The sequence below is a fragment of the Thermobia domestica genome, chromosome 1 (genome assembly GCF_964235325.1).
Source record: "Thermobia domestica chromosome 1, izTheDome1.hap1.1, whole genome shotgun sequence".
NCBI lineage: Eukaryota > Metazoa > Arthropoda > Insecta > Zygentoma > Lepismatidae > Thermobia > Thermobia domestica.
Genome location: NC_137454.1, coordinates 76942596 through 76967987, shown reverse-complemented (window position 1 = coordinate 76967987; position 25392 = coordinate 76942596).

Here is a 25392-nt window from a genome sequence, read left to right as displayed (position 1 = left end):
ATTTATGCATAGGCTGCTCAATCATTTACCCATATTCACTCTTTTACCCATAGTTAATCATTTACCATTCTCAATCCTTTACTGATATTCAATCTTTTACTCATAATCAATCATCTACTCATATTCAATCACCAATACTCAATATTTACCCGGGCCGCAGTGGCTCAGTGGTAGAGCGCTCACCTCTGGTGCATGGGGTCCTTGGTTCGATTCCAGATTGCGCCAATTGGTCTTTGTGGTGGACAAACACCCTGTGCTTGGGTTTTCTCGGCTTCTCCGGTTTCCTCCCACTTTCTTCATTCCACCATTTCATTCATTTCTCATCATCACCGTCTCTTTTAGCCTAGTCAGCGTAACCGTGAGACGTAAAACTTAAATATTTCATTTCATTTTATTTTCAATAATTATCCATATACTCATAATCAACTGTCTACTCATATTCAATCATTTACCCACATTCAATCTTTTACTCAGTCAATCATTTACCATTTTCAATCGTTTATCGATACTCAATCTTTTACTAATATTCAATTGTCTACTATACTCAATCCTTTACCCACATTCAATCCTTTACTCATCGTCAATCATTTACCATTCCCAATCATTTATCAATACTCAATCTGTTACTCATAATCAATCAATCATCTTCTCATACTCAATCGCCAATACTCAATAATTGCTCATACTAAATATTTTACTCATAATCAATCATTTATTCATACTAAATGACTGAGTGAACTGAAACCTGCAATAAAATGAAATGAACTCTTTAATTTGAGATTCCATTGTTATTTTTATTAAGACTAATCGAAACGGATTATTAATGGAAGTGAATAATTATGGATAAATTATGGAGTATGAATATGGAAGAAAATGGAAAAAATCCCGAGAAAGTTCATGTTTGTTGTTATTGTCAGCAACAAGTTCACATAATCTTGTTTACTTCAAACTCACATGAATTGAAATCGAACTGGGGACCCCTAATATAAAAAAAAAGTAGCGCGCTACCACTGAGCCAACATGGCTTCTGAAATCTTTGTTGCCCTGTTGTGTATGATTTTAACATAAAGGAAGCATATTTACAGAAATGACTTCATCACTCAACTAAGGTAACTGCAGGTATATACGTCAGTGCAGCTAGATACGCCAAATATTCAGTGCCGGCACGTTTCCGACGAAATCCGCTAAAATGCGCCTCCAATATGTGCCACGGTCTTGGACAAGTCCGATTTGACGAATACTATGGGAGACAGCGCTGAGATCGCCACGCCGTGTAGTATTATTTGCTTCGGGAAGGTTTCGTGGAAGGATGTTATTACTTCAATAGAGGTAAGAATCCGTTATTAGTATCGAGCTAACTCGGAACATTGCCGATTGTTTACAGCAATGTACACCTTATTTCGTGTCCGTCTAGGAACACTTTGTTTTGTAAGTGTAATTTCAGTATTTGCGATTCCATTGCTACTAAATCACTACCAAGTAGGGTACAGCGAAATACGCCAGGGCTTGTGCAGGACTGACTGCAGAAGACAAAGATTTTTTCATTTGTCCCACATGTTCCATGTAACATCGGTGTAGTTTTTTTTTTTTTTTTTTTTTTTAAGTCACAGTACAGTGACACTTTTTGTTTATCTTTTTATGGACTAAAACTTTTCAGTTTGGAACTTCATTTCAACTTTGGAGATTATGGTTTTTGTATTTTATCTTTTATTTTCATCTTGCACTTTGCTTTGGTTTGGTTATGCTTCAGTCATGTTGTGTAGAAATATTTGAGTTCGTATAATTCAGACGATGTAAGCAGTTGCAAGATCTATTACAGCATTCTAGTAGTATCCTAGACTTGGCGTAATTACCTGCACGTGTTGGTAAATGCGCCACTTTGTAACACTTTTTTCTTTTACCTTGGGTACAATATAGAAGTGAGTCGCGTCATTGCCATATTTTTTCTGCACACGGAAAAGGCTACTCTGCAACCCACCTATCTTGTTCTTTATGTTTCATGAAAATTAAGGCCATGAAAAATACAACATCCTTAACATGGCGTATTTACCTGCACCTATCTTAGATAAACCTCACCTTTACCTGTAAATTAACTATTCAGAATTATTTCCAAACTAAATTAATAATAGTAGCAAGTTATTATTGATAAATTGATTAATTAGTATTTAGCACTCCTTTCAAGTACTGAGGCGGTATCTGTTGTTTGAATAGTCATTAGGATATCATTCATAAAATTAAGCTTGAAGAGATGGCGTACAACTCGGAAAATTAAAGGAAAAAGGTAAAGTTTATAACATATGCCTTGTTTCATCGACATCGGAAAATTCTTACTAAGATCATTCTGGAATACACACAATGAACCTATGTTTGTTCAATACACGTACCAAATTTCACAGAAGTAAATCCCCACGCTGAGCGGGTTTGCATATCCAGGCTCCTAACTATGAAAATATTTACGATCACTCCAACCCCAATCATTTCACAGATTCAACCTGTTGTATAAAAGTTATTAGGACATAAAATTGAATGTAATTTATACGAAAAACCCTTTTATGCATTGCAAGATCTGTAACGTCCAAATATTCACCACAAACTTATAGTTGTATCGACATAAACAAAACAAAAAAGTGTGGAGCAGGAAACCACTTTACAACACAAAAGTCAAAAGAGGTCACTGAAGACATACGAACTAGTCGAGCGGTTTGGGTGACTAGTCTGTCAATCAGAAGTTTATGTGTTCAAACCCTGTAGAAAATATTCGATTTGTTTTTTTTTTCTTAAAAGTGTGTTCCTATTTTCATCAGAGGACTGAGAACATTTCTTTGAATAAATCTTTGGAAATTACTTTTCTCTCAAATTCGATTAGAAGCGAACATTATATGAATTGCTAATCTAAAATCCACAGCTGAGAACAAAATATTAAGTATGTTCAATATGTCATTATTATCATTTGATTTGTAATTAAAAAGTAATTATAAGCATTGACGATTTCAGAAGATTCTCCCCGGTAATGATCAAGATATGAATGAGAAAAAACTGATAAAACATTATTAGTCTACTTTGAGCATGATCGAAAATAACTTATGGCCACGAAGGGGAAATTTATGTCGACAGGGTCTCAAATTCTCCGACGGGTCATGACCTGAAATTATCATTGTTTGAAAGGTTTCCTTAACAAATAGAATATTATATTTATTTCTCCTTCTACGTTTTGAAATGGAAAAATCATAATTTTAAATAGAATTATAATACGATAAGCATAAAGATTTATACAACTAATGAAGTAAATATCCTTGTGTAAGTTATCGATTTCTATTCGGATTAAAACTCGAATATTCGTTTGCATCACACTTTAAAGTAAATCCTCTCTATATATAGTTCCTACTGGAAAGCATGTTTAACTCCAATTACTTAATCAATATTTTTAATAATATATTTTTATTGTAATACTCTTACTATTCAATGTTGTATGCACTTAATTTCCCAAAGCAAAACCTCACAAATGTATAATTGACTAGTAAATATTATCAAATAAATTATCATTTAGTTTACGTAAACATTGCATCGCCTGATTTGAAACTTCGTATTTTAAATAATAATAATAATAATAATAATAATAATAATAATAATAATAATAATAATAATAATAATAATAATAATAATAATAATAATAATATTAATAATAATATTAATAATAATATTAATAATAATAATAATAATAATAGTAATAGTAATAATAATAATAATAGTAGTAGTAGTAGTAGTAGTAGTAGTAGTAGTAATAAAATCATAGCCATATCTTTATCAGAATTTCAGGCTTAGTCAATAAATGAATTCAACATAGTCTCTATTCGAAGCTCTATTTAATCGAATCAGATAGAAATACGAAGAGGAAAAGAAAAATGTTACTTTGGTGGGTTTGGATGTAACTTTTAAGAGTTAGTTTTTTTTTTTTTTTTTTTTTTTTTTTTTTTTTTTTTTTTTTTTTTTTTTGCAAATTACAGACAAATGCCTTGGACACTATTTTCTTATCTTTAAGTTAACTGATTCACCGAACGTATCTGACATATGAGTAACTTGTCTCTATATTCTACTCGGTTATACACGTTTTACAATCTTTTCCATTAACCTTGAACGACAAGAACACGAACACAAAAACATCCACATAGGTATGACAGTTAAAATTCCTAACCTCCCCCACGGGGAATCGAACCCGGGACCACATACACCTGAGGCACACGTGCTAGCCACTAGACCAGCGGGAAGAGCAAATAAAATGTATTTTGTAGTGTCTGAAGTTTATAGCTATTTCACCCTGTTGTAGTATGTTTATTGATTTTTTAATGTTTACCGTATTCGTTACTTTGAGGAATGATATATATTATTGATATAGGTTTTATTACATATTCGGCCATAAATATTATATAAATTATCAGAATTATTCATGATCTTCCATGGAAATTCACTGGTGCATGCACAGTAGACAGACAGTGTAATTGGAAGATGAGTTCAACAGAGATTATAGGGCTATATTCCGCCGATTATATTTTATTTAATAACTATTTAGAGGAGATAACGAAAACGAGTCTACATAATGAAGATGGAATTTCCGTAGAAGATAGAATGGTGAGGTGTATACGGTTTGGGGTTGATATGGTTGTTGTTGTAGAATCTAAAAAGAAAATTAATAAGATGTAGAAAACTTGAGAAAGGCTTGTGAAGAATATGGGATGAAAATAAATGTTAGAAAGACAAAATCCATGGTGATTGAAACGAAGCGATCGGTGTGAAATATAGAAGTAGGAGCGGGAAAAAACAACAAGTGATTAGTTTTCGATATCTGAGTACTATTACTAGTGATGATATGACATGCGAACGTGAAATAAAAGCAAGGATAGAAATGGCGAAAAGAGCCTTTAGGATGGAGGAAATAGTATTTTGAGGGGACCACGAATAGAGTTGTAAAGAAAAAGACTCATAAAATGCTTCGTTTACTGTATTTTACTGTATTTATAGGACATAAACATGGACGAAACTGTAGAAACTCTTAAGAAGGAACTGTATCATGAGGGATGTGCTAGAGGGTATGGTGGCAGGGAAGAGAGGGAGAGGACGAATTAGACTATATAGAAACAGAATTAGGCTATTGGCGATATCAAAACAGAAAAATCGTATGTGAAGATGGAGAGGTTAACAGAAGATCGTGGAGCATGGCAGCTTCTCAGCTGCGGTAAGTGACCCGCTGGTAATGGCGGAATACTTCTGATATAATGATACTGATGATGCACAGTAGGAACAGAAATATCCACTTTACTGTCATTGCTAATACGAATCACAATGCAAATTTCTACAGGTGGTCAAAATACCTCGCTCTAAAAGCTGTAGAAAACTATCTGTTACTATGCGAGGGAAAATCATAGGTCGAGCAACAATTAGACAAATTGCCATTCAGATAGCTAGGGGTATGAGCTGTGACGAGAAAACAGTGAAGAAATTGATTTAGCGGTATGAAGAAGGTAGTGAATATTTCACATCTTGGCCAAGAAGTAGGAGACATAATAATAATAATAATAATAATAATAATAATAATAATAATAATAATAATAATAATAATAATAATAATAATAATAATAATAATAATAATAATAATAATCCCAGGAATTTATATTTATTTCCAGCAAAACTTTTGCATACCCTCCTAGTGCAATATGATGTTTTTGTAAAACGGCAATTATAAAATTGTCAAGCTGAATTTGAAAGTCTTAATAAGTAGTGCTTTATTTATTATTGCACAATTCTTTTATGCCAGTAGCTTTCGCCACCTTACTCGCTCTTCATGCTTACTCAGGAGGAAGCTGCAGGTCCCTAGGTTGGGAACTACTGCTTTCCACCAAGGAATTCAGACAGCCTGTTAGAAATTTGCGTTCTGACCAACATCAGAAAATTGTGTTCTTCTGCTTCTACTGCGCATGCACCAGTGAATTTCCATGGAAGATCATGAATAATTCTGATAATTTATATAATATTTATGGCCGAATATGTAATAAAACCTATATCAATAATATATATCATTCCTCAAAGTAACGAATACGGTAAACATTAAAAAATCAATAGACATACTACAACAGGGTGAAATAGCTATAAACTTCAGACACTACAAAATACATTTTATTTGTTCTTCCCGCTGGTCTAGTGGCTAGCACGTGTGCCTCGGGTGTATGTGGTCCCGGGTTCGATTCCCCGTGGGGGAGGTTAGGAATTTTAACTGTCATACCTACGTGGATGTTTTTGTGTTCGTGTTCTTGTTGCTCAAGGTTAATGGAAAAGATTGTAAAACGTGTATAACCAAGTAGAATATAGAGACAAGTTACTCATATGTCAGATACGTTCGGTGAATCAGTTAACTTAAAGAAAAGAAAAAAGTGTCCAAGGCATTTGTCTGTAATTTGCAAAAAAAAAAAAAAAAAAAAAAACTAACTCTTAAAAGTTACTTCCAAACCCACCAAAGTAACATTTTTCTTTTACCTGTTCTCGAAGTTCCTCTTCGTATTTCTATCTGATTCGATTAAATAGAGCTTCGAATAGAGACTATGTTGAATTCATTTATTGACTAAGCCTGAAATTCTGATAAAGATATGGCTATGATTTTACTACTACTACTACTATTATTATTATTATTATTATTATTATTATTATTATTATTATTATTATTATTATTATTATTATTATTATTATTATTATTATTATTATTTAAAATACGAAGTTTCAAATCAGGCGATGCAATGTTTACGTAAACTAAATGATAATTTATTTGATAATATTTACTAGTCAATTATACATTTGTGAGGTTTTGCTTTGGGAAATTAAGTGCATACAACATTGAATAGTAAGAGTATTACAATAAAAATATATTATTAAAAATATTGATTAAGTAATTGGAGTTAAACATGCTTTCCAGTAGGAACTATATATAGAGAGGATTTACTTTAAAGTGTGATGCAAATGAATATTCGAGTTTTAATCCGAATAGAAATCGATAACTTACACAAGGATATTTACTTCATTAGTTGTATAAATCTTTATGCTTATCGTATTATAATTCTATTTAAAATTATGATTTTTCCATTTCAAAACGTAGAAGGAGAAATAAATATAATATTCTATTTGTTAAGGATACCTTTCAAACAGTGAAGATTTCAGGGCATGACCTGTCGGAGAATTTGAGATCCTGTCGACATAAATTTCCCCTTCGTGGCCATAAGTTATCTTCGATCATGCTCAAATGGACTAATAATGTTTTATCAGTTTTTTCTCATTCATATCTTGACCATTACCGGGGGAGAATCTTCTGAAATTGTCAATGCTTATAATTAGTTTTTCACTACAAATCAAAGGATAATAATGACATATTGAACATACTTAATATTTTGTTCTCAGCTGTGGATGTTAGATTTGCAATTCATATAATGTTCGCTTCTAATCGAATTTGAGAGAAAAGTAGTTTCCAAAGATTTATTCAAAGAAATGTTCTCAGTCCTCTGATGAAAATAGGAACACACTTTTAAGAAAAAAGCAAAACGAATATTTTCTACAGGGTTTGAACACATAAACTTCTGATTGACAGACTAGTCACCCAAACCGCTCGACCACTTCGTATGCCTTCAATGACCTCTTTTGACTTTTGTGTAAAGTGGTTTCCTGCTCCACACTTTTTTTTTATTTTGTTTGTTTGTTTATGTCGATACAACTATAAGTTTGTGGTGAATATTTGGACGTTACAGGTCTTGCAATGCATAAAAGGGTTTTTCGTATAAATTACATTCAATTTTATGTCCTAATAACTTATATACAACAGGTTGAATCTGTGAAATGATTGGGGTTGGAGTGATCGTAAATATTTTCATAGTTAGGAGCCTGGATATGCAAACCCGCTTAGCGTGGGGATTTACTTATGTGAAATTTGGTACATCGAAGTGCAAGCTTGTTTCACTTAGGTTCGGACCATTGAACGATGTAACGGTTTTAATATGTACACATACGGGCCAACATAATGATAGACTGCATATATAGACTGATATTTTTATATATGTATATACTTACTTACTATATATATAACTACATGAACTGACATAAAATAACGGGTACTTCCAACTGACTTGGAAAGTTGAAATTTAGCATGATAGTAGTTTTCCGGAACTAACCCGCAGGAAAATTGCCAAAGTGAACATTTTTAATTTTTAAGGGTCTAAAGGGAACATGAAGAAATTTCTCATGTTATATAAATGGGCCTTTTTTTGGGGGGGGGGGAGACGTATAATCTCATGTTTTAGGTACATGGAATTGGAATAAAAACTTGAAATTCGGTATGCTTGTACGTTTTCGTTTTCCAGCTTTAGAGTGGTTTTATGGGGAACTCAAAAATATTTCCCATGTTATTTATATGGGACACTTTTTACACCCCAAAATTATAGGGCACTTCCTGTAGGGCTACAATGATTAAATTTGCCATGATTGTAGCTTTTCGGGACTAACTGGCAGGAAATTACCAAAAGTGAATATTTTTAATTTTTAGAGGGTCTAAACGGTCGATGAAAAAATTCCCCATGTTATTTAAATGGGTCTTTTTTGGGAATGAAACCTTGAAATTAGGTATGCTTGTACGTTTTTGCTAATGTTACCTAAGTAAATTACCAAAAAAAAAAAAAAAATCACCAGTTGGGCCAAATTCAGGAAAGTTAAGAACAAATGCATGAAATTCACTCTTGATGCAAAGGCTGATACACAAGAGAGGCGAGGCCGTAGACCATGCAAACGCTGGGGTCTGGGGGCGGAAGTATGTATAGTATACCAAAGTACGTCCATGTTATGCTTATCATTCATTACTTTCATTGAAAATTAACACTCGATTTTTTTTCGCCATTCCAAACCAATTATTGTTGTCATGTTCTCTCCTACTCTTGCTTGAAAGTAAGCATTGAGATTAATATTTATATTATTAACTCCTAAGTCAAAAATTCATTCAAAATAATGTAATTTATTTATTTAAGACAGCTTAATAGTCATACAAATAACACAAAGTAAGTTTGCAAGTAAATTTGAGAGGCCTGTTTGCGTCATCACGGAGTGCTATTTTGACAAGAGATAGTACACCCTCATATACTTGTATAAATACCCTCAATTGAAATGTACTACCTGAAGTACTGAAGCCCGCTTTATGGCGAGTCTTTTCGTCCTCAACAAACAGTCGCATCCTTTAAAGTAGGCCACAGGCAGGAATAGGAGTATTGCGAGTGTGATTTCCAGTCTGAAGGTTACGAATATTCTTCTTTCTCGAAACCACGGATTATCCAACGTCCGAGAAGTGGTCCCCGAGCCAGTTCCTAATGTTACTGGCTGATTTCTGAACGGGATCAAGCACATGAACTGTTGTTTATGCAAGATAGTGTTCTCCCGCATTTTGATTAGGAATTGGCTTAATGAGCACCTTCCAGGACGCTGGATAGGCCGGCGTGAAGCCACAGAATGATCAGCAAGAAGTCCAGATCTGACCTGTGATTTTTTTTCTGGAGTGGGCCAACGAAGAATTAAGGTGTTTCAGGTACTTAGGGTGAACTCAACAAAATTGAGTTCCGCGCAATTTGAATGCTTGGAGATTATATTTTAGGTGTTCAAGTCGTAATACCAAACTGTTCTCGGGCAGCCAGTTGTCGTCACTCTATGTATTGGTTTGTGGAAGTCATTCTTCTTCCCCTTAGAAAATATTGTTTCTAAATAAAGGACGATTATTCGGAGCAGTCCAAGTGCATTTTCAGGAAGCAAGGCAAGCGTTGAATTCGCCCTTATTACCCGGATCGGCTCAATTGTATAGCAGCAAATCTCAGACCCTTGATGAACATGAAAATAAGATCCGTCAAGTCATAACCCGAGTTTATACTGAGCTATTGGCAAACATCACACTTCACACACCTGTCTATTTAAGAAAATGAGTAACAAACGCTCGAACCAGGGACGTCATTTGAGCCTTCAGTCCCTGCTCCTACCCCTGAAGTTGAGATGTATACATTTTAATGCGTTAATTAATGTATACATTTTAATGCGTCTATCTATAATCCTATTAATAGATGCGTTAAAATATTAAATAATACTTTTGATAAAGTGGATAGTTTCAAATATCTAGGATCAATATTAACAGAGGAAAATCATATCCACGAAGAAATTAAATGTCGACTAAAAGCAGGGAATTCGTGTTACCATTCGGTTCAAAATCTCTTGTCGTCGCGAATTCTGTCGAGGAATTTGAAGCTTAAAATATACAAAATGATAATCATGCCTGTTGTTTTGTATGGCTGCGAAACATGGTCACTTATTCTGAGGGAAGAACATAGACTGAAAGTATTTGAGAACAAGATCCTGAGACGAATATTCGAACCCAAGAGGAACGGGAATGGGGAATGGCGGAAACTTTATAACGAGGAACTACATAATTTATACGGTTTATCCAACATTGTTAGGGTCATCAAGTCTAGGAGGCTTAGGTGGGCAGGTCATGTAGCTAGAATGCAAGAAAGCAGAAACGCTTTCAAAGTTTTGACTGGAAGACCAATCGGAAAACGACCATTAGGAAGACCTAGGCGCAGATGGGAGGACAATATTAAGATGGATCTCGCAGAGATTGGAATACAAAGTAGAAACTGGATGCAGTTAGCTAAGGATAGAAGTCAGTGGAGAGCTTTTGTGAACGCGGCATTGAACCTCCGGGTTCCATAAGTCATAGAGTTAGTTAGTTAGTTAATACATTTTAATATATACTAATGATAACGTAAAAGTTTACATGTATTATTGAGTCTTCTTCCCATCCAAGTAAAACCTGGAATCACGCTGCTGGCTAGAGAGAGTATACATTAAGTAGTTCGTAACTTTGGGGGAGCTATTGGCATAGATTAAGTGTGAAGGAAAATATTGCAAGATTCTACACATGATCCCAACACCACGTGCTGGCTGTAAACACACTTCAGACGACAACCATGAAGAAGACGTCAAACCATCGTCAATGATTGACAAGTGACGAAAATTCAGGCAGTCAGCAACATTTCTGGATAAAAGAAGCTGGAACATCGTAGAAGGTATCAGTCTCAACGGATTGATCATTACCTCCAATCCCTAGGACGCCTGATCTCTGATAAGTTCTTTATATCCTTGCCATTCTCTAGGGCCTCTGGCTGGACTCAGAGTTCCTTTTTGCTAGGATGCCTGATCTCTGCAAACACTCACTACTCCCTAGGACGCCTGGTCTCTGAGAAGTGCTTACATATACCTTGGCTCAGTGTTGTCACATTTGGTACAATTGTACCAAATTCAGCCCTTTTTGTCATTCATCGGCCCGTTGGTACCAACATTTTCAGCTCCTTTTGTGAAAAAGTTGGTACAATTCTACCTAACCATTCAGCACCATTTAACAAATAGTTGTCACACTTTCAAAAGTGTCAGTAAGACTTCCTACATCTCACGTTATTCATACTGTGTGTTGGACTCTTAAAAAATGCTGTTGAACATTCATTTCTGTGACGTTGCACCACATAACGCTACGAACTTTGTGTAGAAAATTCGTAATTTGAAATATACCGGAAAACAAATGACGCTCGATGAGCGCACCCGCGCCGCGCATGAAGGAGACGAAAACGAAACAGTGTGGTAGAAATTTTAGTCGTCCTATTTGGATGTTTTTAAAAATTAATTTAAAAAACTCTTTCTTGATTTAAACTCTTGGAAAAAGGGGGGGTTAGAACTTTACCTCTGTTACTTTCATGTTATAGAGCCATGTATTACACTCAGGGGTAAAAGTGGATCTGAAAAGTAGGGGGATGCATAAGGTCACGCCATCCCCCATGCCTATCTTTGCCCATTGTAATTTTTTAGAAGCGGGGGACGCCACAGATATTTTCTGAAAATGGAGAGACGTCGTCCCCCCGCGTTCCGCAACAGTTTTACCCCCGATGGTATAAAATAATGAATTCAGCCCTCTTTGTTACAATTTGGTACTATATTTGAGCCCACTCCAGAGCTATGACTGTGGCAACACTGCCTTGGCTGCAAGAACCTTGGTTCCTGTTGCCCTGAGACGCTTGGTCATTGGCCTCCTACAAATTCATCAGTAAACCACCAAGATATCTAGAGGAATTTATATTTATCTATAATTATGATTATTATTGTATATAAGAAGAAACTTTTATAATAAAAACTGATTGGGAAAGTCCAAATTCCCGTCTACCATCATTTAGCTTTACCCTAAAAGACAGAATTCTAAATATAAAATTTAGAATATATAAATATTCTAACAGTTTAGTAGTTTAGAAAATATAAATATTTTAAAATAGGCAGTTGTTTTTTTCTGATTCGGAAGATCCTGTATGACAGGGATGTAAATAACCACTCACCCGGGGCGAGTGTTTTATTGGTGCGGGCGAGCACTTAATATCGTAACGAAGGTAAGTAAATTATTTCTATTGTAAGATGTGGGCTAATAGCCTTTTTCTTGGGCGACTAAAATTTTGTTGTTTATTTGCATCCCTAAAAAGAAGGTACTAAAATTCTTGGCATTCTGCAAGATAATTTGCATTGATATTAGAACTTACAATAAATTCAGGAAACAGTTGATGAACTCAATTAGGTAAATGAAAAGACAAGAATGGTGGCTCAGAGTATTTACTTACCGGTCCGTACCTTAAGATTTGTTTACTGGGATTACGTATTACATACATCTTACAACAATTCCATAGTCTCTTGTGCTGTTAGAATGGTCTGTATCTTCCCTCTACTAGAGCAAAACATCTCTTCTACAAATTAACCAAACTTTTGGGAAAATCCTTCTCCATGCCTTTAGTTTTCCTTTTTTTCTTTTCGACTGTATTGTAGCGCTTCCATTTCAACTTGTTTCTTTGTTCGTTAGTCATTGTTGCTGATGTAGAGTTGCCATCTGGTCTGTTTTAAAAATTTCTCGTGTTCATTTCAATTCTCAAAATCACGTTTTTATTTCTTATTTCTACGTACACTTTTTAAATGGTCATATTGAGCATATGCCTGAGGAAGCAATAGCGTAAAGCCGCGTCATCTGTGCAAGGAAAAGTGCGTAAAACTAGAAAAAAATATAAATAAACATCCTTGTTCTTTAACAAAAGTTAAGAAATAACTAATGGATAGGCTGTCTGAACGAACTTTAAAGAAAAATATCTTTCTCGAATCAGGAAAGTTAAAAAAAATCTGGAAAATTCTCCGAACTTTTGTATCCATCATATATGCGATAGTGTTATTACTCGAATCCCTTTTATTATTATTATTATTAGGGTTTATTATTTCTATTACTTAAAAATCGTATTTTAATAAAACTTGACAAATATATCTTTGGTGGACGATCAAATAGGCTTAGGAAAAAAGTTACTTTTTACAGAAAAACCAAAACCAACTTCAAAATTTGTATGCCCTTAAAACCGAACGACTATTATAAAATATGAGTTACAGCATTGACCCAGCTAAAAAGTGACTTTTGGTACCAAAGAGATCAGGTCAAGAATTGCCATAGCTAAAGAAGCATTCAACAAGAAACGATCACTCTTAATCAGCAGACTCAATATTGGACTTAAGAATAAGTTGGTCAAGTGCTATATATGGAGCATTGGACTGTATGGTTCAGAGACTTGGACATTACGGAAGTTAGAGAAGAAATATTTAGAGAGCTTCAAAATATGGTGTTGGAGGAAGATGGAGAAGATAAAATGGGCAGAGAGAGCAACAAACGAAGATGTTTTAAGACGGATAGGAGAGAAGAGGACATTTCTGGCCACCATCCTTCGTAGAAAGGCCAATTGGATTGGACACATCTTGAGAAGAAATTGTCTTCTTCACCCCGCCATAGAAGGAAAGATGGAAGGGAAGCGAGGAATAGGAAGAAGAAGAACACAGCTAATCGATGATTTGAAAGATAGGATAAAATATTGGGAGTTAAAAGAGGAAGCTGAAGATCGAGAAAACTGGAAGAAACATTTCCAGGCCAAATCTAAAACTGAAAAAAAAAGAAAAAAAAACATCCTTATTAGTCCCAGGACCTGCCGAAAGGCAGAATACTTAATAATAATAATATAAAGTATGAAGTTCCCCGTTATGAAGTTTCCGCCATTCCCTTTCTCATTTCTCTTATATCTGAATATTCGTCTCAGGATCTTGTTCTCAAATACTTTCAATCTACGTTCTTCCCTTAGAATAAGTGACCATGTTTGGAACCATCCAGAACAACAGACACGATTATCGTTTTATGTATTTTAAGGTTCAAATTCCTCGACAGAATTCGTGACGACAAGAGATTTTAAACTGAGTAATAACACGAATTCCTTCCTTTCAGTCGACATTTAATTTCTTCGTGGATATGGTTTTGATTTATTAGCATTGATTCTAGATATTTTGAGGAATCTACTTTGTCGAAAGTATTATTTGAAATTTTGAAGCATCCATATAATTTGTCGTATTACGATAACCGATGAGCTTTCATGTATTTAGTTTTCTCGGCATTTACTTCTAAAACCCATTTCCCTGCAAGCATTTAATAAGACCTCTGCATTTCTTTCTATTGTTCTCCAATCATTCCCTATTAAATTTACATCATCAGCATACGCTTTAATCTGATGAATACCATTCAGCTGTTAGCTCTGGCCGCTATCTTTCATACAGGACGGTATATTTCATCTTTTTATCTCTTTTTTTCTCGTATAAGGGTCAAATGGTAGATCACACCACGCGTTACGCATAGAGTACGTTTGTTTTATCTTGGCACGCTTCCCGCGTAAAGGATGGATCTGTCTGCAACGCGTTCTTGACACGCCGCAGTTAAGTTACGAGTTCAATACGCTAGAAAACAAAGCAAATCGTCACACCACTCACAAGTCACTGTAACACACTTGTTTGCGTGTGGAAACTAAGCACTTCAAATACCCGCCAAACAGCAATGACCCCATTTGATGGGCTGGCTGACAACTAACGTCACCTAGACGACACAGCCAATAAGACGCCTATTGGATTAAAACATTCACGTGAGTGCTAGCAAAAAGAACTTTAAAAGCCAACCAAGTGCACTGCGGGAGGCGTGCCAAGAAAAAACAAACGTGCTCTAACACGAGGAACCGTGGAGTTGGGGTTCCTTAACATTTAAGATATTTCCCGCTGACGCATTCTGTATTCACTGCTTTTAAAATTCACCGTTTGTCTACCCTGAACCCATGTTTACGTTAGACTATATCTTAGAATTATGTTGGGAGCATGTCTTGGAAATACTCGTATGCCCTGTAGGAAATCTCTTGCTAACACATTGCACATTGCTGCAATATGCATTCTTGGATGTCATATGTGGCTTCCTTTACACTGATATGAACTGCCACTCCACGGTTTCTCACGTTCGAGATAACACGTGTTGCAATATAGCTTTCCACGGTTTTCGACAGGAATCACCTCCCAAACGTTGTCGATGTATTGAAACACCATACTATCTCTTTCTTTCTTTCTCTTATTCTCTTTATATATAATTATGTGACATTTCAAATAATTCATAATAAGGACTCTTGCCTTCCTAATATACCCTGAATGAGGACAAAACATAATGAAAGTTAAAAATTGAAATTTCCGTTTTTGACCTTCAAAACTGTTGTAGATAGCAATCCTGTTATTACGATAGGATAAAGAAAGAAGATAACAGGAACAACAACAATAACACAGAAAAATAAGCAATCTAAGCAATAAGATGGTAACACTGCTGACTAGAGCCCCCTGTGAGATTAACCAAAGTAATAGCAAGCTTTGTAGTTCTTCTGGAAGAAAACGGAAAAGATGAAGGTTTTGGGACTTTCGGGGACAAAAGCGAAAGGATGAGAGTGAGAACGGAAGTTGTAGTAGTAGAAGAAGAAGAAGAGAGAGAGAGGAAATAAAAGTGAGAATAAGAATAAAACGAAGAAAAAGAGAAAAAGACAACAAGGCTAATCCGTAAGAACATTAAATACGACTTCAATTTGCCGCACTATGCACTTGGTGTTTCTATCTCTCTGCTCCTACACAACTACTTCACTTTGCAAGACTTATCCCCTCTGTCCTCGAGTCTCTTCTCTTTCTCTCTCTCTCTCTCTCTTTTTGCGAAAATTTCTCCACTGATCTGCAGTTGTTGTTGATTCCTTTTTCTTTCTTGTAATGTCTGTAGTTTGTATCAAGTCTCTTGAATAAATCAGACTACATGTTCTTATTTCCACTCTTCTTAATTTCTTTTAAACTTCTTATATAATTTGTTACATATGCTTTTGCTCTTGTTTATATTAAATGTTCAATATGCAAAGAGTTGTATCACGAAACGTGCGATCATCTAATTTCTGTATTTGATGAACTTTTAAATTTGGAAATATTTTATGTACGTATTTCGGTGCTAAAATGATGAAAAAGGTAAGACGAAAAGAGTGTTCCGCCTCGATCAAGCATCCAAAACTTCCATCGAAATGACCAGAAGTCAATCCGAGCTTACTATATCTTCTTTGTTACTATCTTACTGACAAACCTAAATTCAGTCAATGACTCGTAGTTAACCACCAAAAGGAGAAATTGCAGTACAGAAGGTAAACGTCGTTGGCTTCCCGCGAAAAGTTTGACGTTTATGGGAATGGCCACCTTGATTACACTTGGCTCGCTAAACGCAGTAGACGGTTGGTGGTGATTGGCTATCCTCTTACCACACCCCCAGTGACGAGTAGGTCCAAGCGCGGGAACTCGGGAAGCCAACGATGTTATACCTTCTGGACTATAGTAACTGGATATCTCTTTCTTTTTCTGAATAGTTTAACTTTAGATAACCTCTGAAATGAATTACTTTAAAATCTGCACCGGTTGATGCAATCTTATTTATCCAAGGACGTCATTTGGGATGCCGAAAGGGGGGAATGGCCATCCTAAGTTTCAGGTTTAAACTCACTTTAACCCATGGGATAATGATATATCAATGAAAAACGAGAAAATCTACTCACATCGGGAGTCTTCCTATTCTCCACCCCCACCCCAAACCAAAAGCTGATATGCCGCTTTTTTATTTTGCCGATAGATGGCACTACAGCCTTTGTATCTCTCTCAGGTATTTCTTACCTTTCACGAAAACTCACGATTTCTCTTACAAATTTCAACCTACATACTTCAAATTTTTAGTAAAAGAACTTCATAATCTATCGAAGGCAATAATCCGTGCCGATTTTTTATTTAGAAGTTTCTTCATTGTTGAAAGGCTTGATTGTTGAAATGGATATCCAAACCTTTAACAATGGAACTGTTTCAACAATGAAGAAAATTCTCAATAAGAAATCGGCACGGATTGTTCCCTTTAATAGGTTATGAAGTTCCTTCTCTAAAAATTTGAAGTCTCTAAGTTGAAATTTGTAAGAGAAATTGCAAATTTTCGTGAAAGGTAAAAAATACATGGGAGAGATACGAAGACTGTAGTGACATCTATCGGCGAAACTTGTCCCTTTACACTAACCTTAAGCTTCCAGATAATGTTCCTAGAAACATTATCAATCATCATCAGGAAGGAAGTGGAAGCTGAGCAGGGTGTATATTTTAAACTGCCATGTTTCCCCCCGCCCGACTTCGAAACCGGAAACTCCCTGTTGCGAAGCATAAAAAGCTTTTTATGCAATATATTCCAAGACTGGTTAAGAAATTTAGATGAATACAATATTGTTACCTTATACAATGTATAAGAGGATGACCAGAATAGTTTGGTAAGTGTTCGTGGTACACATTTTTCGTCAACCCCACTGGGTGAGTGCTGGTGGCATCTTTGAATATGGCCTCTGACCAATTTCCTTGGTATTTCTTTAACCGTTGTTGTTAGTTCATTATTGATTCCAATGTAAATTAAAATTGTAGATTTCGAGATCTGAAATCAATAAATTAACATCTTGTGTGTTTGGCCTTTAGGCTAATCAATTAAAGTGATCCATTAACAGTGATTTTTTTTAAATAATTGGTGGAATGAGAAAACGAAGAAGCTCAAAAGGAACCACCGACATGGTGTTTTCCACCACACCATAGCCTGGAATCGAACCCGAGACCTCTTGCAAATGAGGTGAGTGCTTAAATTACTGAGCCACCGTGTTATTTGTAGCGTATATATATATACATTCAGCTTTAGTAAATAATAATTTCATAGTAGCGAAATTAGTCACCACGCTGTTTGTTTCGGAGTTGAATTTTTATGATGAATGGTATGCCTACTATAAGTATATAATGACCAGTCATCACACAGAAAATTATCCAATAGAAAATATATTCCTTTTTTTTTTTTTTTTGCATGTTGATGCACCTTACAAACAAAATGATTTTCTGTTTTGACAGTGACTATATATAGGTTTTTAGAATTTTCCAGACAAAATTTCTGTATCAAAGAACCCCCTGTTTATTAGACCTGTTTTCCAAAATAAACATTATTGTTCACATAATGAAACGAAAATTTAGTATTCTATATCAATTAAGGCAAATTTATTGAGGAAGTTTGCATTCATCGAAGTGCTGATCCTTAACCTTGATAAGAGCTTTACAAATCCCAAACATTTGTTCGATACATTTATCGAACTTTTGCGACTCCGACAACTTTGAAGAGCCTTTCATAGATATTCAGTATTCGTTGGCATGTGTTCACCGACCGACTGTCATGTGAAGTTCATCCCACAAGAGCTCGGTGGGTGACAAATCGGGAGACTGTGGCGACTATTTCTTTTTCTTTTTTCTTTCTTTTCTTTTTTTGTAATTAGTGCATAACTTGGGAGAATGTTTGCGTGTTATTAAACAGAGAACTACCGGTACTGCCTGATAAGAGTTCGCACAAACACCAGCGGCGCAAATCTGTCTTAAACATTGAAAGGGGGACGGGTAAGACCGTTCCCATTATATATATATTTTTAAAGCGATGTTATAAATACTAATGAAGTCAAAAAACAATGCTGTGGAGAATCAGGGGAGCAGAGTTGTCTTCAACATTAGGAGGCGGGCAGATTTGAGGCTTATTCTGGGGGGACATCAATTTCATCTCATTTTCCTTTGTGGCAGTCGACACAAATCATCACATTTCTCCCCATAAAACATATTTCAGATCGGATTATTGGGGGGACAGTCCTCTCAGTTCCAAGATTGGGGGAACAAGTCCCCCTCATCCTCTTGGGATTTGCGCCAATGTCAAATACCACCAAATATCGTTGAAACGATGCATAACCAGACAAAGCGTAGCGTTAGTTGTCTGTTCGTTATTTATTTGTTTACTGCAAAACGATTTTCCTCGATAAATGTGTGTCAGTGTAAACAGTTGTCCATTATGAAAATGTACATCATGCATTTTCGTATCCCTATATGAACAACGTTGTTTATATTCCAAACAATATAAATAAATAAAGTTTTGTCTAGACACAATGGGCCTTATGCAGAGTCGTTCTGACGCATGAATAGTGCTATACTAAAGAGTTCGACTAACATGTGTTTCCTGCAGTAGTCAGGCCTTTAGTATGACGTTAATCATACGCCAAAACGACTCTGCATGAGGCCCAATGTCTTTACAGACCAATGTGCAAAACTTTTTGAACGCCCTTTGTGTATAAATACATTTATCTTTAAATGACACTTCGACATATACTGTAATATATTTGTTTCATCACAACGAAAATTTCATCTTTTAAGTTGTTTTTTAAAGTTAATTTCTGTCCAATGATCATGAATTTTTGCATCACGAGTAGAACCACTTTTATTTCATGTATCTAATATCACGATCTTTGCCTCGTAGCAATTTCTTTCCGGATGTGTTTTAATATTATTTTTGAAAAAAAAAATCTGAACATGAAAGAATAAAAAAAAAAAAGAGGAATTCAAAAAATTATTCGCTCGTTTTTGGCATGACAGTTTTATTTTTATTTTTTAAAATAAAACTGTTGTGGGAAGCACGAAATATTTTTGAATAGCAAAATAATAAAGCGTAATAACATGATTAGTATGAAGATACGTGAATAATATTTGAGAGTTTTTTTTTTTTTATTTTTTTTTTACATATTTACCTGTAATGTACTTACGCTGCAGCCTTTATTAATAACTACACACTTCAGTCATGCATGGAATGCTACATTCTTTAATTTTTCCCCTGAACGGTGTCCTCCTATCATTCTTAAGAATATTACAAAAAGTAAAATACAAGGTACAAGCCACCACACTAAATTTTCTTGCTCTGATTTCTCAATGCTGCAGTTATTGCTGAAACGATTATTTGTGAAATACGAGACAAAATCGTAATGCTTTTTTCGGAAAACTTTGTCCGAAAACTAAATACCTCTTGTAAATTTTCTGATAAATGGCTCTTTCTGGTTCTTCTTTCATATAGGTACATATGAATCAGTGGTACCCACCCCCATCATGTCCATGACGCATCCCCCCCCCCTCAATTGTCTATCCGTAGGTGTTCTTCCATGAAAAAAAATATTTTCGATTGATTTTTACACCCCCTCAAACATATTTATATAGATTTTTACCCCCCCCCCAAACATTTCAATAACGCAGTTTGCGTCATAGCCCCCCTTTGTGGGCACCCCTGTATGAATGTACAGCATTCATTGAATGAAATGAAATCTTTCAGTTTAACGTTTCATGGCGACGATACACTTTAGGCTACGGAAAACGAATGATTAAGGCAAGTGAATGATGATGGAAGAATTGGTGGAATGAGAAAGTGAGAGGCAACGGAAGTAGTCTGAGAAAACCCACGATGTTGTCCCCCACAAACTTACTGGCCGGAGATCAAACCAGGAACCCTACGCACAAGAGGGAAACGCTCTTCATTGAGTCACCATGCTCCCAGTATTCTTCAAGAAACCTTGAAAACTTACGATTCTTTTAACAGCTGTACTCGTATACTAGAAATTTAATTCATCTAACTTAGTACACATTTTTTGTGTGGTTTACGTTCGCTCTCTTATCCAACACCACGGTTATGAAGGACAGGACCTACTTACTATTATTACAGGATCTGAACTACGTCTAGGGCTAGAATTTGGCTAGCTGGCGCGTGCGCAAATTATCATATAAAATGAACTATCAAAGTAATACCGTTCCCCACCACTCTATATTGCCTCCAAGAGAGTTGATTACAGGATCATGCAACCAGTTCCGGGAACTTGAAGTAAAGATCTCAATTGACCAAAATACATTTAGATTTAATTTGATTGGTTTACGTTTATAGGTAAGAAAAGAAAGATTTTTCAAAGCGAACTGGATGGACAAGCTATTTGTTTTTTAACAAGACTATGCTCATCATGAAGTGATATGCGACAAAAAGTCGTTGTTTGGTCATTAGAAATATCAATAACTTATTTGATGCCGAGGCTGCTACGAACAACAAAATTTCGCTACTACTGACTGTATACAATTGAAAAAATGAAATGAAATGAAATCTTTAAGCTTTACGTCCCATGGTTATGCTGGTTAGGCTAAAGGAGATGATTGACGATGAGAAATGAATGAAATGGTGGAATGAAGAAAGAGAGAGGAAATGGGAGGTCCCCGAGAAAACCAACGAGCACGGTATTTGTTCACCACAAAGTCCACACGGCGCGAGCTGGGCTCGAACCAGAGACCCCAAGAACCAGAGGTGAACGCTCTACCACTGAGCCACCGCGCCTACTTGCATACAATTGTATCTGAATCCCACTTCTTTCTTTTTTTTCTTTCGAAATATGAGCCAACGATCAAGAAACGCTTATTTTTAAAGTCAGCAAAAAGAAGTCCTTTTGTGTTATAACCTTTTTTCTCATTTATTCTGCTTTCAATTTCTTTCAGAACATATTTTCATATGTGATCATCCGTCTTGTCCAAGTATCCTGATTTCTGCAGGAAGAAAGAAAGAGAGGAAAAAGAAAAGAAGAATACTGATCGTTAACCAACGAACAAGATCAAAGGAACATAAGAGAAAGATGAGAGCTAAGTGATTAAAGAAAGAAAACGAAGAAGAAAAGATTTGAAAATAATAGAATGAAGCCAAATATAAAAAAAGAAGAGAGAAGATACGACAGTATTTCATGGGTCAGAATCGTATAGCAATATCCCAAATGGAGACAATAGAATTCTGGACGACTACAGACAGAAAAGATGATCGCCCATTAGTAATGCTTTTGTAATATCTCTCCTTCTTGTATAACGTAATATGTAACGGTTTCAAGGAAAGATTTTTTCTTAAAGAAAGTAACCCTCAAAATCATATCCACACAGACACACACACACACAACACACACATATATTGACAAAGTAAGATTTATTTTGTCTTGTGTAGATAAATGTTAGTATAATATCTTTATGACATAGTTCTATTACTATTACCATTGATATAACTATTGCCCAGAAGGAAACACACACGATCATATAACACCACTACACAGACACACTATCCAAATCGACATTTTTCTTCTTTTTCTTCTTGTATCAAGCCGTTCATTGACCAAATGCTTGGCATCAAATCTTTGATAAATGGAAGGATCCAATCTGAAATGACCCTCCCCCAGCTCAGCTTTGCCCTTCTCTCGATTTTACTCACACCACTTTTATCGCCCCCGTTCCCCCTTCCTCCACCCTCCCCCCCCCGGCCTAAAAAAGAACTAACTCTCTATCTCATACTGCCAATGCTGGCGGTCCAAATAGAACCGACCATGGGAGATTCCGCTGAAATCAATCTCTTCATCTTCTTCCCATAGTCCCGCTATTACTATCTTTCTTACTGTCCGGCAATTCCATATAACACACATCCCATCCCTCATTCCGTTGCCATTGAGACACACACAGCATATATATACTATAATAATAATTCTTCATACATAGAGGAACCATATGCTTTTTAGGTGATTAAAGCGATTCGTCAAAAAGTAGCTAGAGAAGGTTCTTTTGGGTGGGGAGCTCTCTGTTTTGTAAGCTTGGATGTGAAGGATTGCTGGTCAGGAAGATGGAAACTAAGCATAACGGATAAACGATGTTAGAAGATGCAAACCGAAAGATAACAGATAACCTATCATCTTTCTTTTTCTTTCCTTTTCTTTCTTTTTCTCCTATATTCACTTTCTAGTCTTGCCCTTCTGTCTAAATCCCAAGAGAGTAAGAATGGTCTGGATATAGATACATATCATCTGAACCCAGAGATTTAAAGATTCAAATCCCATAAGACATCATCGAATCTATAGAAAAAGACTTTACTGTTACATCTGCAAATTTTTTATACATTCAGTTCCTTCCTCGCTCCTACACTGTTTATCCTTTCAAGATTTAACTTTCATACGAATTATTTATTTCTATCACTTTCAACTCGTATGGCGATATGTGGTGCAAAAATGTATTATCTCCATATTGGTTCCCCACTGACCAAATAATTATAAGAAGTGGAGAAGAAACTTCGGATCGAAGTCAAGCAGGTCCTATATTGAAAGGTACTATCTCAGCATTGTCAAATAACGAACGTAAGTAGCCATTACAAATCAATCTGACAGGACTTACTAACTGATATAATGTGTACTATTGTAATCATACTAACAATTACATGCAGGTCCTGGTTGACAATTGAATAAGAAAATGCATGCTATGTGTACAAGTATACTCTCACTAACTCTTTCCTGCATGACTAACCCTATTTTACAATCAAATTGTAAAAGTTCTTCCCTTTGAAGGGGTAGGTAGGTTGAGTAAATTAGAGTTTGGAATTGACTCCCACTCCAAGTTTATTATAAAAATTCTTTAATATAATAGTAGTATTTTTAGAAATATTACAATACTTATTTTTCTAATGTAAGGTAGAAAAAGGTAGGTTAAGACCTTCCAGTTTTGAGGTAGGATTCTTACAGAGCTCTGGGTAAGTTAGGTAGAGTGATGTAGGAAACTCCAATGCTCCGAAGTAAGTAGTGAGAAGGTTGAGAGTTATAGAGCCCCCAAAGAAGGCGAAGCAGGTTAGGATCCAGACAGAACTCCGAGCAAGCTAAGTCAAGTGGAAGGAAAGCTTAGAGTCCCTCAGCAAATTAGAGGCTTTAAGATTGGAGTTCTCATAGAGCTCCAGGCAAGCTAGAGGACGGGAGACCAATTGCAGATTGGTGATTGTCTGTTGAATCCTTTTCCTTATATAAGCGCTCCGAGCAGCGGTGGCGCTGTTGCTCCCATGTCGTTATGTGACTTGTAGATGGTGCTGGCGGTCTGTTGTTTGCTTCTTGTAGTAATTTAACGTGAGGTGTAGTACCTGTGGTTGATGTTTTCAAACAGCAGCACGTGTGATTGTTTATAAACACAGGTATGTGGTACATTACACTCCCAGGCCAGTTTTAAAAAATAACCCAAAGGGTTAATTTCAAACTAATAATTGTATGTTAAATCCTTTTCTTTATGTAGGCGCTCTAGGTGGCAGTGGCTCCGCTGGTCCCATGTGACTATGTGACTTGTAGGTTGTGCTAATAGTCTGTTGTTTGCTTCTTATAGTAATTGAACGTAAAATACAGGGTGAACGGTAACTACGTGGACAAATTTCAGCAGAAGAGACAAAAAGTGAGAAGAATAATCCTTAGTAAGAGTAGTCAAGAGTGACACCTGAAACTGGATTTCTCGGATTACAATGCAAGTCTACTATTGATATACATTCACTTGATAAGCTACACCCGCTAACAAGTGCTCTGTTTCTTAGCATTAGAATAAGAAATTAAGAGTTAAAAGATTATTTTCATAATAAAATTATGTGAAAATAAGTACAAACCTAATACCTTCTTCTGATTAACACAAAATATATCAATATCACATACATCTTCTGTCAACGTCACCTAGAAGTTACTTGTAAAGTTCTCGCACGCTACGTGGTCCTCTGTCAACATCTTCATTTCGGCGTAAGAATTACTTATTTTTAATATCATATCCCTCATAAAGTAATTTCTTCTCAATATTCTAACCAGTTTCTTCTGCTTTTCTTAACTGTATCTGATAGTTTATCTTCCCCAGATTTTACTAGTATGTCCTTATTGGTTTCCGGGTTTACCGCAGTCAATTTTATACATTCTTCCCTATATACACATTTAGAAGTGACTTACGCAAGAAATTATTAAAATGTTGTCTAAAATAATGAAATTAAGTAGCAAGAATTTCTTCAGAAATTAGTAATATGAAACGAGAGAGTTAATCTGATACTGTAGTAATTAAAAAGAATTTAAAAAATGATTAATTTATTCAAAAGGTAGATGCAAAAAGTTGTTCTGAAAAAAAGGTAAAAGCAAACTTATCGTTGATTGAAATGTCAACTATAAAATAAGTTTCTTACTCTTACAAGGAGGGGTGCAGCGT